At 37.0% G+C, this 13,281-nt stretch overlaps 1 pseudogene; it reads left to right on the top strand.

The window, feature by feature from the left end:
• The first annotated feature begins 2,397 nt into the window (after positions 1–2,397).
• On the top strand, positions 2,398–9,895 carry LOC109055758 (annotated as a pseudogene).
• The last annotated feature ends 3,386 nt before the right edge of the window (positions 9,896–13,281 follow it).

Here is a 13,281-nt window from a genome sequence, read left to right as displayed (position 1 = left end):
ACCTTCAGTTTTTACTAAAGCAGTTCTATTTATTTTTCAGCTCAGTTCATTTAATTTATTCTGTGCTTTCATTCAATATAATTTCCAGAGCATTATTAGCAATTTATTAAAGGGATCGTTCACCCAAAAATACAAATTTACTCACCTTCATGTTATTCCAAACCTTAATGACCTGAGATACTGGACTCTATTGACTTTCATTTGTTTGTGTTCAACAGAATAAAGAAATGCATTCAGCTTCAGAACAACATAAGGGTGAGTAAAGGATGACAATTTGCTGAAGCTTCTGTTATTTAATCTTTAATCTTTCTTGCTGCATGCTATAATTGGCAAACTAGTATGTATTACACGGATTTAAGAAATTAAGGCATGCTGGACATATTGAAAAATTCAATTTCTTTCATTTATTTTACATTAGAGCACACTTCTACACAGCATGACAATTGAAATAAAGAGGCTTTCTAATGAAGAATATTTCATGCGTCTTCTTTTCCCAGACATCAAGTGGTTTAAAGTTAATGAAACCAATGTCATGCATGTTTTTTAAAGCACAAACCCTTAATAAAACACTGGTAGCACATGTTGATAATAGAAAACATCACTGTTTGTTATGATCAGATACATGCACAGTACTTCTGAACTGAATCCATGAAGGTGACCAAACGGATCAATTAAATAATAAAAAAAAAAGGTTTGTGCAAATCATGCAAAGCACTAAAAAATCCTGAGTTTCTTCTAGTGACATTAAAATGTGTGAGGGGACAAAAAAAGTGTTTTAAATGCAAAATGCATGCTTTTTTGGAGTCTAATCTCATATTGATGACATCATATGCTAGTGAAAAAATAAATATACATTTGAAATACATTTATTTAATGCTGCGTACATTACAAATACATTTTCATATTTATGTGCTTAATACAATACACTGCAAGTGTACTTTTAGTTTACTAGATTGGTATACTTAAAGTCTGCTAAATTTTGTACCTAATGCATTTTAATTATGAGAAAGTAACTTATTTTCATTTAAATCAGCATAAATTTCAGCAGTGTAGCAAATAATACCATAATGTGTGATTGTTATAGATGTATGTATATAACAATTTTTGGAATTGCATAATTGAACGTATTTATTTATTACTTATTTACTTACAATACAATAATTAGAGCTAGTGCTTGATGCATAAATAAATAAATAATTCTCTTGATCTGGAGTGGAATGACTTGCACATGCTTTTGACAGGATTTGTGAGCTTCAAGCATGAATTTAGCATGAGGCAGCATGTCTTTAAAGTGTCAGATTACAATCACTTTTTATTTTATTTTATTTTCTTCAAAGCTTGCTCAAATAAAGCCACATTCGAGCTGCAGATGAGTTCATGAGTCTATAACTCCCTCTAGTGGATGATTTATAGAAATACTGACAGTAGGGTTGTTGAAAGTCTAACTACATTATTTCTATTTTTTGTTTTTGATAAAACTCGTGCTTAATTTCCAATTTAATATGTCACAAAAAAAGTTAATGGTACAAAAATAGATATATTGGAATATATTGGAATGTAATTGTATATTTTATATATTACTTTACACACACACACACACACACACACACACACACATATATTATAGATAAATAAGGATATTTATGGTACTAAAAGAATATCTTTGTTTTCTTTTTTGTTTGTTTGTTTTTGTTTTGTTTGTTTTTTTTTTGCATTACAGTAACAGGAATTTTATAATTTTGTTGCATTGCCAAATTTAGAATCTGTTTCCATTCAAATAAAAATATGAATGAATCAATGAGGTATTTATATAATGCTTTATTGTGTAGTGCTGTACAAACTTTTCTTTATTCTTAAAATATTTATGTAAATAATTTCTTTCCTTTGCTTTTATATATTTAAATAGTTCTATCTATCTATCTATCTATCTATCTGTCTATCTGTCTGTCTGTCTGTCTGTCTGTCTGTCTGTCTGTCTGTCTATCTATCTATCTATCTATCTGTCTATCTGTCTGTCTGTCTGTCTGTCTGTCTGTCTATCTGTCTATCTATCTATCTATCTATCTATCTATCTATCTATCTATCTATCTATCTATCTATCTGTCTGTCTGTCTGTCTGTCTGTCTGTCCATCAAACCATCTATTGGCTCTGCTCCAGGCCTTGTCCCAAGTGTACTGACTCATCAGGAAAAAGTGCTTGATAAAGAACACTTGCTTCAGCGCTCACGTGCAGCTTGTGTCATGCACCGTATCGTCCTCTGTAAGCCTTTTTAGATGCACAGTGTGTGTGTGGGGTGGGGGGGGGTGCAGACTGTCAGCTGATTTGGAGTCTGCATGGGATTCTGCATCAAGGATCAAGGAGGGTCATCAGGGTGAGAGCTCTGTGTCTCATTCAGTATTCAGACACTGCAGAGACACCCGCATTACAGACTCTCCTCCTCCCACTGCATCATGCTTCAGTCCCACACACAAAACCAGCCTGATCCTTCACAGTTCTGCCTTATGCTTCTGCATCCTCCTGCTTTAATGCAATTGTTATCCTTTCTTGGAGATTAACAATTAATATAACAAAGAATATAATTATGATAAATAATAAAGTAACCGTTTCAACTACACTAAATGGAGTACTTTGGTTCCCCCGAATCTTCTGGATGCCTCAGATTCCCAAATTGTGGGAACCTCAATATAAGTGCCTCACCCCTTAGTTTAGGAACCCCTGACAGCATCTGTAGTGAGAGCAGGAACTTTCCCCTGAGGAACCCAAATGTAATTTTTCATGCATTTGTACTTTTTAATTTATCCACACTTTTGTAGATGACAATCTCTATCCAAAAGGGATGAGTGGCCACAAAAGCAGATCGAGGCAATGAATGAGTGAGCTCTCTCCTGGGACTCTGTCTTTTCGCTCAGGGTTGCAGGTTTGCCCCTTCACCACCGCCCATGCGTCAGATGACGCTCGCGGTTTCTGGCTATAAAAGACGCCGGCGCGCCATCCCGACCGGCACTCTCTGTCTCTTTCTCCGTCTTCACACATCCACACACTTACTTCACTCACTCGGTCTGTGATCTCCAGCGTTTCAGCATGAGCTATTCCGGTGATATGTACACGAGCAGCTCCTACAGGAAGGTTTTTGGAGATGCGCCGCGGCGCGCTCCGACGGTGAGTTACCGCTCCGGAGCGCAGCTGCAGCAGCAGCATCAGCACCGCACCTACGGCTCTCCATCCCCAATGATCACATCCTCAAGTTACCGGACCAAACGCGGCTTCCAGCCCATGCCAGACACCGTGGATCTGACGCAGACCACCGCCATCACCAACGAGCTGAAGATCATCCGCACCAACGAGAAGGAGCAGCTGCAGGGCCTAAACGACCGCTTCGTGACGTTCATCGAGAAGGTGCACAACCTCGAGCAGCACAACAAAGTCCTGGAGGCGGAGGTCGCGCTGCTGCGCCAGCGTCACAGCGAGCCGTCGCGTCTGCACGATCTCTACGAGCAGGAGATCCGCGACCTGCGCGCGCGCGTCGAGGAGCTGACGCACGAGAAGAGCCAGGTGCACCTGGACTGCGTGCAGATGAACGAGGCTCTGGAGCGCCTCAAGGACAAGCTGGATGAGGAGAGCCGGCTGAGGGAAGAGGCAGAGAGCAGCCTGAAGGGATACCGCAAGGACCTGGACGACGCCACGCTGACGCGCCTGGAGCTGGAGAAGAAAGTGGAGTCGCTGCTGGATGAGGTCGCCTTCCTCAGGAAGGTGCATGAGGAGGAGCTGCAGGAGCTCCAGGCGTCGCTTCAGGCCACGCAGGTATGACACACCTCAGATTTCATCATTAAAACAAAACTTTTGGCTAGCACTTTCCAGCTCTTCTGTTAACACTTACATATATGTGACCCTGGAGCACACAACCGGTCATAAGGGTCAGTTTGTTTAAACTGAGATTTATACATCACCTGGATAAATGATGTCTGGTTTGTTAGGAGGACAATATTTGAAAATCTGGAATCTGAGGGTGCAAAAAAAATCTTTAAATTTGTCCAGATGAAGTTCTTAGCAATGCATATTACTAATCAAAAATTAAGTTTTGATATATTTACGGTAGGAAATTTACTAAATATCTTCATGGAGCATGATCATAATATCCTTATGATTTCTGGCATGAAAGAGAAATGTATAATTGTGACTCATACAATGTATTGTTGTCTATTGCTACAAATATACCTGTGCTACTTAAGACTGCTTCTGTGCTGCAGAGTCACACTGGGACACCATCATAAACCAGCCTGGGCCGGGTTATGTTTTTACACTAATTTACAGATTTACATCTCAAATAGCTTCATAAAGTGTAATAGTTGCAAAGGCATCACTACATAACATTTTTAATTCTAGTGAAATAAAACTTACAGTAAATTTAAATAAGTTAAGACAAATATTTCATATGCTTTAGATGGTTTGGAAACTGCTACATAATAAACACTGTAAAGATGTTTTGAAACAAATATGTCCTCACAATATTTAAATATTATTATAATGTTAATATTTCAATTATAATTGTAATGGTATTTAAATGATATTTTTATATTCAATATGAGTGAATCGTCCTGGTTTACATCAGTTATTTTAAAGGTCATATCAGGTATTTACAGGTATTTCATTGCATGATAGAACTTGTGAAAAGCACATAAATTACAGAAATGCAGTGAAATACTGTGTTTATTAATAACTCAGCGTGTGGGCATGACTGTGCAGTGTCAGTGAGGGCAGCGTGTGTCTGCAGGATTTACAGCACTGCAGCGCAGACGTTCAGAACCAGAGCCTGCAATGCACCACAGCCTCCGTCAGAACACGCATTCATCTCTCTCACAACTCGAAAGTAGATTTAATGGGTCCAAGACAAGGATGAGTGCTGAGGGTGAAATGTATTGAAAGGGCTGTTGTTGATGAGAAGTTCACAGCGGTGTGCAGATGATGATGATGATGATGATGATGCAGTAGCGCAGGATATTAGGTGTGGCTGCGAGCGCAGCATCCTTGAGAAGGACTGCATCACTTCACACTCACTCTACCTCTGCACTACAGAAGATAACATTTCCAGTTTCATTTAAAAGCATCCTGGATAAAAGGATTTTCTTCAATGTTTAATCTGAAAATAAACCAGCATCTTCATGCATGGACTGCTGTTGTCTGCGTGTTGATGAAGAGGCTGATGAATTGCTGTTGTGTCCAGATTTAGGCAGCTTCATCTTTCCTTGTGTGTTAAAACCCCTGAGTGTGCTTCATCCCACAGCCCCGAGGGCTCAGAACTTCATTACCACACGTTACACTCAAAGACTGATTAAATGCACCATGCTTTTCCACTGCCAGTACAACTTCACTATCCCATGGACATCAGTTTATTGATTACATTCACTCTAAAACTGTTTATTTATCAGTATACCCAAATAACCACTCACAAATTTGAACAACATTTTATATAGGGAAAGAATGTCTCATATTTATGCCAACTAATATATGCAAAAGTATATATATATGTACAGCTGTAATTTACTTTCCCTTTCAGCTCAGATGTAAATGAGTGTTTCAGGGGATTAATTATTCATTAGAAATCAATAATGATTCAGCAACTAAACTGCAGTTTCCTCACCAGATCAATAGTCAGTTTTACAGACTAAAGACTGTTTATAGTTATTATTGACCACTGTTCAAAAGTTTGGTGTCATACTCTCCAAGACTGCATTAGTTTGACCATAAATACAGTAAAAACAGTAATATTTAGAAATATTGTATTTATTGCATTTTAAAAGAAGTGTATTGCGACAGTGTTCAGCATCACACGATCCTTCAGAAATCATTCTTATATGCTGATTTGCATTTCTGATCATTATCAGTGTTATACAGCATAACAGTTGTGCTGCTTATTATTTTGTTGGAAACTGGTTCAGGATTTTTTTATCAATATTTTGCATGATAAATGTTGATCAATTTATTGCATCCTTTCTAAATAAAAGTGTTTTTTATTGTTGTTGTTGTTTAAATCTTACTAACTGCAATCTTTTGAACAGTGGTGCAATTCTTATTTTAATTTTTTTTTTTCATATTATGTTATATGTGTGTCCCTGCAGCACAAAAGCAGTCATAAGTAGCACAGGTATATTTGTAGCAATAGACAACAATACACATTGTATGAGTCAAAATTATACATATTTATTAAGTAAAGATCATATACACATTTTTTTTTCTACTTTTGTCTTTTTGCTATTAAAGTTATTTGTATTATATTGAGTAACAGCTGACTGTTCTTCAGGCTCAGGTGTCTGTTGAGATGGACGTCAGTAAGCCTGACCTCGCTGTCGCCCTGAAGGACATTCGTGTCCAGTATGAGTCTCTCTCCGCTCAGAACCAGCAGCAGGCAGAGGAATGGTACCACTCCAAGTTCACCACTGTGACGGAGGCAGCGGCGCGCAACAACGACGCTCTGAAGCAGACCAAGGATGAGCTGTTTGAGTACCGCCGACAGCTGCAGGCCCGCACGCTGGAGATTGAGGCCATGAGAGCCCATAACGAGGCTTTAGAGAGACAGCTGGCAGAGATGGAGGGCCACCACAACAACGAGATTGGCGAGCTACAGGTGAGAGCGCTTCACTTTCACATTGAGTCCGGTCTTATTGAAATGTATCTTAATGATTTTGCGGGATATTTATATGCAGAAACTTTGGCGTGCATACGATACCACGTGTTTGGAATGCATATAATATGCCGGATTTGCGTGCATATGATACGTATTGTGTTGGCGTGCATATAATACACAGTTTTTGCGTTTATATAATACACATTTTTTTGCGTGCATATAATACACACTGTGTTGGCGTGCATATAATATGCTTTTTTTGCATTCATATAATGCTTAGTTTTTGCGTGCATATAATACGCATTGTGTTGGCGTGCATATAATACACAGTTTTTTTGCGTTTATATAATACACATTTTTTGCGTGTGCATATAATACACACTGTGTTGGCGTGCATATAATATGCTTTTTTTGCATGCATATAATGCTTAGTTTTTGCGTGCATATAATACGCATTGTGTTGGCGTGCATATAATACACAGTTTTTTGCGTGCATATAATATGCAGTTTTTGCGTGCATATAATAGACAGTTGTAGGCCTACATATAATAGGCACTTACCCAACACCCCTAAACCAACCAATTGCGCATCATATGCGTGCCAAAGTCCATTTCTGCATATAAATAATGTACAAAATAGAAACAGAAAATCGTGCCATTGAAATGCACATTCATGAGATCGGGTTGGGGCCACCAGTAAAACTGCTCCTATTTTCCGTTTTTGTAATGTAATTGAAAAAAAAGCCTATTATAAATTATATTATGAACATAAGATTTTTTTTTCTATTTTGATATATTTAATTTTTTTATTTATTTCACTAATCAAATCTTAAGTGTCAAATCATCCTTCAGAAATCCTGTTTTGCATTTTTCCAAATGTAATTTAAAAACCTATTATAAATTCTAAAAACGTAATAAGTTTAGTTTAACTTCACTAATTTAGCAGACATTTTTATCCAAAGCAGCTATTTAAGTATTATCGATATATTATTATAGTTCAGGTTAATATTTTGAATTAGATTTTATTTTTATATTTTCTGTTTCATTTTAATTTTAGTTAAAGTTTATTCATTTTGTTGTTTTTTGTAATGTTTATAAATAAGTTTTATATAACTATACAGTTTTTTTATTATTATTATTAATTTATTATTTAAATTATAAATGTTGCCTTGGCAACTAACTGAAATCAGATTAAAAGTTTTATTTTATCTCAGTCAATGTTTATTTCATTTCAGGTAATCAAAATGTTTTTATGGTTTTAGTTCATGGTTTCGTTACCCGATAGTAAACCTGTGGGGAAGAACAATATTTTATAAAGAAAAAAGTTACAATTTAAAAAAATATATATATCAGTTTATAAATATAGCCTGATGATTGTGTGATCCTGCATGGTTTGAGAAGGATCTGTACAAAAGAGTCACATGACTAATGTCACAGAATTTGCTTATCAGTGAATTTCAGGTTGAAATAAAACTGTTTTTCAATGTTTGGACCGCACTGTATAAAAAGACATTTTCAAAATAAATACATAAGAATTCTCTCAAAAAGTCTTGTTGTCTCGTTTGTGTGGCTTGTTTTTATTGAGCTTTTGTATTCTGGTCTGTAGAGTTCTTGTTTTGAGATGTCCCGTCATCTGCGTGAATATCAGGACCTGCTCAACGTCAAGATGGCGCTGGACATCGAGATCGCAGCCTACAGGTCAGACTCAGAACTGCTGACATTCATAGCTTTGAGTCTTTTCATAACACAATCAAATTGGGTTTTTCCTTATAAGGGTTTTCTATGGGAAACCACCATTTAATGTGAAGCTTTATGTGTTGTATTCATATTCTGGGTTTGTCTGCTTGCATCATCAACAAGATGTGTACTGAATTTCGCCTTTTAATATCAACGTTTTACTACACCACTATTTATTGCAATCCGCATTAAAATAACAGGCAGTCAGTGGAGCAAAGCCTCGTTTTGCCCTTCAGATGATGTTCCTATAAGAGTGTGACATCACGTTAAAACTATCAATTCTATGTCTAATTCTAGGCCATTGCACACTGAAGTGGAAAAATAAATACGACCTCACATTGTGTCAATCACTTTTATATACTGACTCCGAAAACTTTTTTTGTCATAAGAAAATTAGAATTGGGTTCGATTTTCTGCGTTTTTTCACAGCCGCGAACAAGCGTGTGCGATCAGACGATTTAATCACAACCAAAATAAAGTTTTTTGTTTACATGATATATGGTGTGTACTGTTTATATATATTGTTGCATATATAAATACACACTCATACAGAATATATTTTGAAAATATTTACGTTTTGATTTGATTTAGTTTATAGAAGTTAATTGATAAATAAAATCCATTTATGACAATATTTTTGAAAGCATCCTTACTTTACAGCATAGTGCCTAAAGCCTTCTCACAGTACTGTAGCTTTTCGAGGCAGGTTTCTTAAAATGTCTTGAAGACCCGTTGCTACAGTTCTTCTGGATTTAGTGTGTCTCAGTTTCATCTGTTTCTTCCTGTAATCACAAGGCTGTTGTCAGACTGCTTGTGCATTCAAAAATCTCACTAGATTATTAGAAAATTAATGGCAAAATGAATGATTAGAAATAATTTAAATACAGCTTTTCTACTGACGGGGACGGGGAGACACTACATGCAAAAGATAATAACTGACTTAAACCCTTTTTGGTGGTGGTGAAAATACTAATGGTATGAGTTTTTTGGTGTTGTTTATGTTTATTATGGCCTAAGACTTTTGCATTAATTGCATCCAAAAAAATATTGTCGTTCCCAACAGGAAGCTGCTGGAAGGTGAGGAATGCCGTCTGAGCTCTGTGGTGGGCGGAGCTTTGCTACACTCCGCCTACTCTTACATACCGAGCCGCACTTATGCTCTGAGGAATGTGGGGGATGTTGTGTGATAAGTGTTTGTTGGAGGCATGCTGCAGTCTGCTTACTCTTATCCATCGAGCCGCACTTATGCCCTAAGCACTTGCTGTGGGGGGTGAAGAACAGGAGGAAGGAGGTGATGAGGAGGAAGAGGAGGAAGAACAGGAGGATGAGAAGGAAAAGGAAAAAGCAGATGAGAAGAAGGAAAAGGAAGAAAAGAAGAAGCCAAAGGAAACAGAAAGAGAACGAGAAGGAGAAAAGAGAAAGAAAAGGAGAAGAAGAGCGATGGAAAAGTAAAAGGCAGAAAGCAAGAGTGATAAAGAGTGAAAAGGGGGACAATAACAAGAGCGAGAAGAGCAAGTAAAGCTGCGTCCGTCTGGAGCCTCCGACACAAATTCACATCAACATTCACATCAACCATCCTCTCATCCTCGCCTCGTTTCACCGGGTGCGGCTTCTGCCAATTTCATCTGGATCTCTGCGGGAAAGCTACGAGCCGGGAATGAAAGGCTGGCGAGTTTTCTGTACAGCACTCAAGAGATGAAGAGAGAGTTTGAAGTAGTTCAGACAGATATCTTTTGTCATCATTTACTTTCTTTCAGTAAAAGAGTGTTTTCATGCAGCGAAAGTAGATGCTGAGTAAACCTCGTCCAACAGCGCCGCCGTATTCCAAGTCTTCTGAAGTTGTGTGAGGGTAATGGCATTTTTTTTTATCTTCTGTTTGCTCAAATCTTAAAGAGATAGTTTGGATTGGTGTCATCATTTACTCACTCTCATGTCGTTCTAAACCCTTTAGACTTATGTTCATTCTTTTGAAAACACACAAATTAAAAGGGGTCATATGACATTGCTAAAAAGAACATTATCTTTTGTGTAATTAGTGTAATGCATTGTTCACCCAAGCACAAAATTTTCTATATAACCGAACATGTATTGTTGCCCTGTCTTTCTTAAACACATCGATTCTTCACAAAGCTCGTCGTTCTGAAAAGCATGGTGTGCTCTGATTGGTCAGCTATCTGGCACGCTGTGATTGGCCGAATACCTCAAGCGAGTCAAGACAGAAATGTTACGCCCCTTACCATATTTGGGACCTCACACAGCGTCTCTAACGAAAACCAACAACACTACAGCGAGAATAAAAGCTACGCCTTCTTTCTTTGTGTTAACATTTGGGCGGCGTTTGCAAATCTTCCGACACAGAAAAGACATAGACATGTGGGGGCGTGTTTTAATGAGGGATTATTAACTTTAAGAAAGATTATCTCTTTGGGTTTTGAGATTTTAATCTTTGTGACTTTGTGGATCTTATATATGCACAAACTGCTTGTAACACTCCAAAGACAAAAGCAAACCAATATGACCCCTTTAAGATATTCCAAAAAAATCCTGAGAGTTTTCTGTCGCTTCAACTCCAGGTCATCGGAGGGTGATTTCCATTTTGGGGTGAACTATTCCTTTAAGTTTTTTTGTTGTTATTAAAAGCAGTATTTGCAGTATCAAATCACCATGCATTCATAGAGCAAAAGTTTTCATGAAAAAAACTAAGCTTTTAGCTTAAGCTGGACTCTTCACGATGCCTATAGAAGAACCTTTCTATCTAAATGGTTCCATGTAAGTACATCTGAAGAACCTTTCTGTTTCACAAAAGGTTCTTTGTGGCGAAAGAAGGTTCTTCAGATTATTAAAAAGGTTAGAATGGTGACTGAATGGTTCTTTTTGAACCAAAATGGTTCTTCTGTGGCATCACTGTGAAGAACCGTTTAAGCACCTTTATTTTTAAGAGTGTAGTCCTTGAGGAAAGACAATAATATGGGTCCAGAAGGACACTGCAGAGCGTAGATGATGGCAAAATGTAAAATATTCACGTCAAGACAGCAGAGATGATCAGATTATGAAGACCCACGTCACGCCTGGTGTTCACGTGCCATTATTACCCAGAGTGCAGAAGTCCAAATGCAAAACGGTCCAAGTTTGCAGGTTCCAACCTCTCGGTGCTATTTGATTTTAAACATAAGAGAGTTTGTACTTGGAGGAGGTAACTATTCACAGAGCAAAAGCATATCCATTATCTAGAGCTTCACTCGAGTCCTGAATGTACGTCACAAGCCAAGCACAGGGAGACGTCACGTCTCCTATTTTTCCAACGTACTTTTAGGGCATTAGGATTTGGGACTCCCACCCACATGAATGAAATTGTACAAGCACATTTCATTGCGTTCGCAACATTTTTGAACATTAATGTACATCATCTGTCCTTCCATGCACGGTAAAAAAGCATGGCACACGCGCGGCATGGATTTAAACGAGCTTGATGAGATGAAAAAATTAAACATATTATGGAGTTCAGCGTTTCGATTTGAGAAAGAGCAGCACATTGTGCATGTGTGGGAAAATCCTTCTGCAATTTAGATTCTGACGCTTTAAAGATGATTGCTGCTAAATATCCGTCTATTCCTTCCTGTGTTTAGTGATGATTGCTGTTAATTGTTTCTTTATTGATTGATGTGTTCTATAATTACGTGGTCTTTATTGTTTATTTATTTCTGTTGTTGTTTTTTTTTTATGAATGGCATGGTTTCCTGCGTGTTAGCCATCCCTTTTGTGATTCTGCTCGCAAAAGCACTGAATCACAGACATATGTCCAGACCACTGCTGAAATCAAAAGACATCTAATTATTTATTTTTATTTTTGGATAAATAAAATGAAGATTATTTTAGGGCCATTAAGATTTGTTGCTCGCACACCCAATTCTTATTAGCTTAATGCATCTGGCCATTCTGCTTGTCTTATTTCTCATTACTTTTCTTAATATTTCTCATCATTTTTTTATTGTATTACAGTAAAAAAATAAATAAATAAATAAAAATCAGAATATTAATAACATTTACTGTGTCATTTGTATTATACAAAATGTAATAATTTGCAGTAAATAAATTTTAAATAAAGCGCCATTTGTATCATTTTATATAGTTAGAATCAGGAGGTGTTTAAATTTTAATGAAAAAATGCAAATGCATTATTTTTTTTTTTTTTTTTTTAATTTTGGGGTTAATTAAACTAACTGAATATTGTGTCATATTCATTTCATATCTGAAACAAAAACTTTTCTATTTATGTATTTTTGTGATGTATGGGTGGCTGTTTTCAGTCACATTTTTTTTCACATTAATGAAGGAATTTTTCATTTAGATTTTTCACTGCTTTTACAGTTGTTGTGTTGTTTTTTTTTTTATAACAGTCACACTTTACTATGTTTTAGGGTTTAAAGGAAATGTCTCTAAAGTGAAAAAGTCCTGACAGAAAATTAGAAGAACTGTTTTCTTAAAGTCTGGAGGGAAATGTGTGAAGTGACAGTGATGTAAAAGTGGGATTATTGCAGGATTTGGTCTCATTTTTGCAGCAAATTATTTAAAAGAGTAGGAAAGGAGGGAAGAGCAAGATTTCCAATGAATGTGATGAAACAGTGCAGCAAGTTATTCATGAAATGAATCGATCAAGAGGAGGTTTAGTTTGCATGGCCTGATTCACTTGGAGCTTGACAATATGAAGGGGTGGGATAGATTTGCTTGATGTGTGTAAAAATGTACGTAAATGCCTTAATCATGAATCTAAACTGCTTAAAAGAGTCCTCATGTTTTCTGCATCTCAGCACTGTTTCAGAGATGCTCATACACTGATACAGTGATGTTCCCCTAAAGCCAAATAAAGCCATTTATCAACCAAACCCTGCCTCTTTGTCTCTAACAAACAGCAATGCTATTAC

Source organism: Cyprinus carpio, chromosome A5, assembly GCF_018340385.1.
Source record: "Cyprinus carpio isolate SPL01 chromosome A5, ASM1834038v1, whole genome shotgun sequence".
Taxonomy (NCBI): Eukaryota; Metazoa; Chordata; class Actinopteri; order Cypriniformes; family Cyprinidae; genus Cyprinus; species Cyprinus carpio.
Note: the sequence above shows the minus strand (reverse complement) of the source record. Positions and strands in the feature narration are given on the sequence as shown.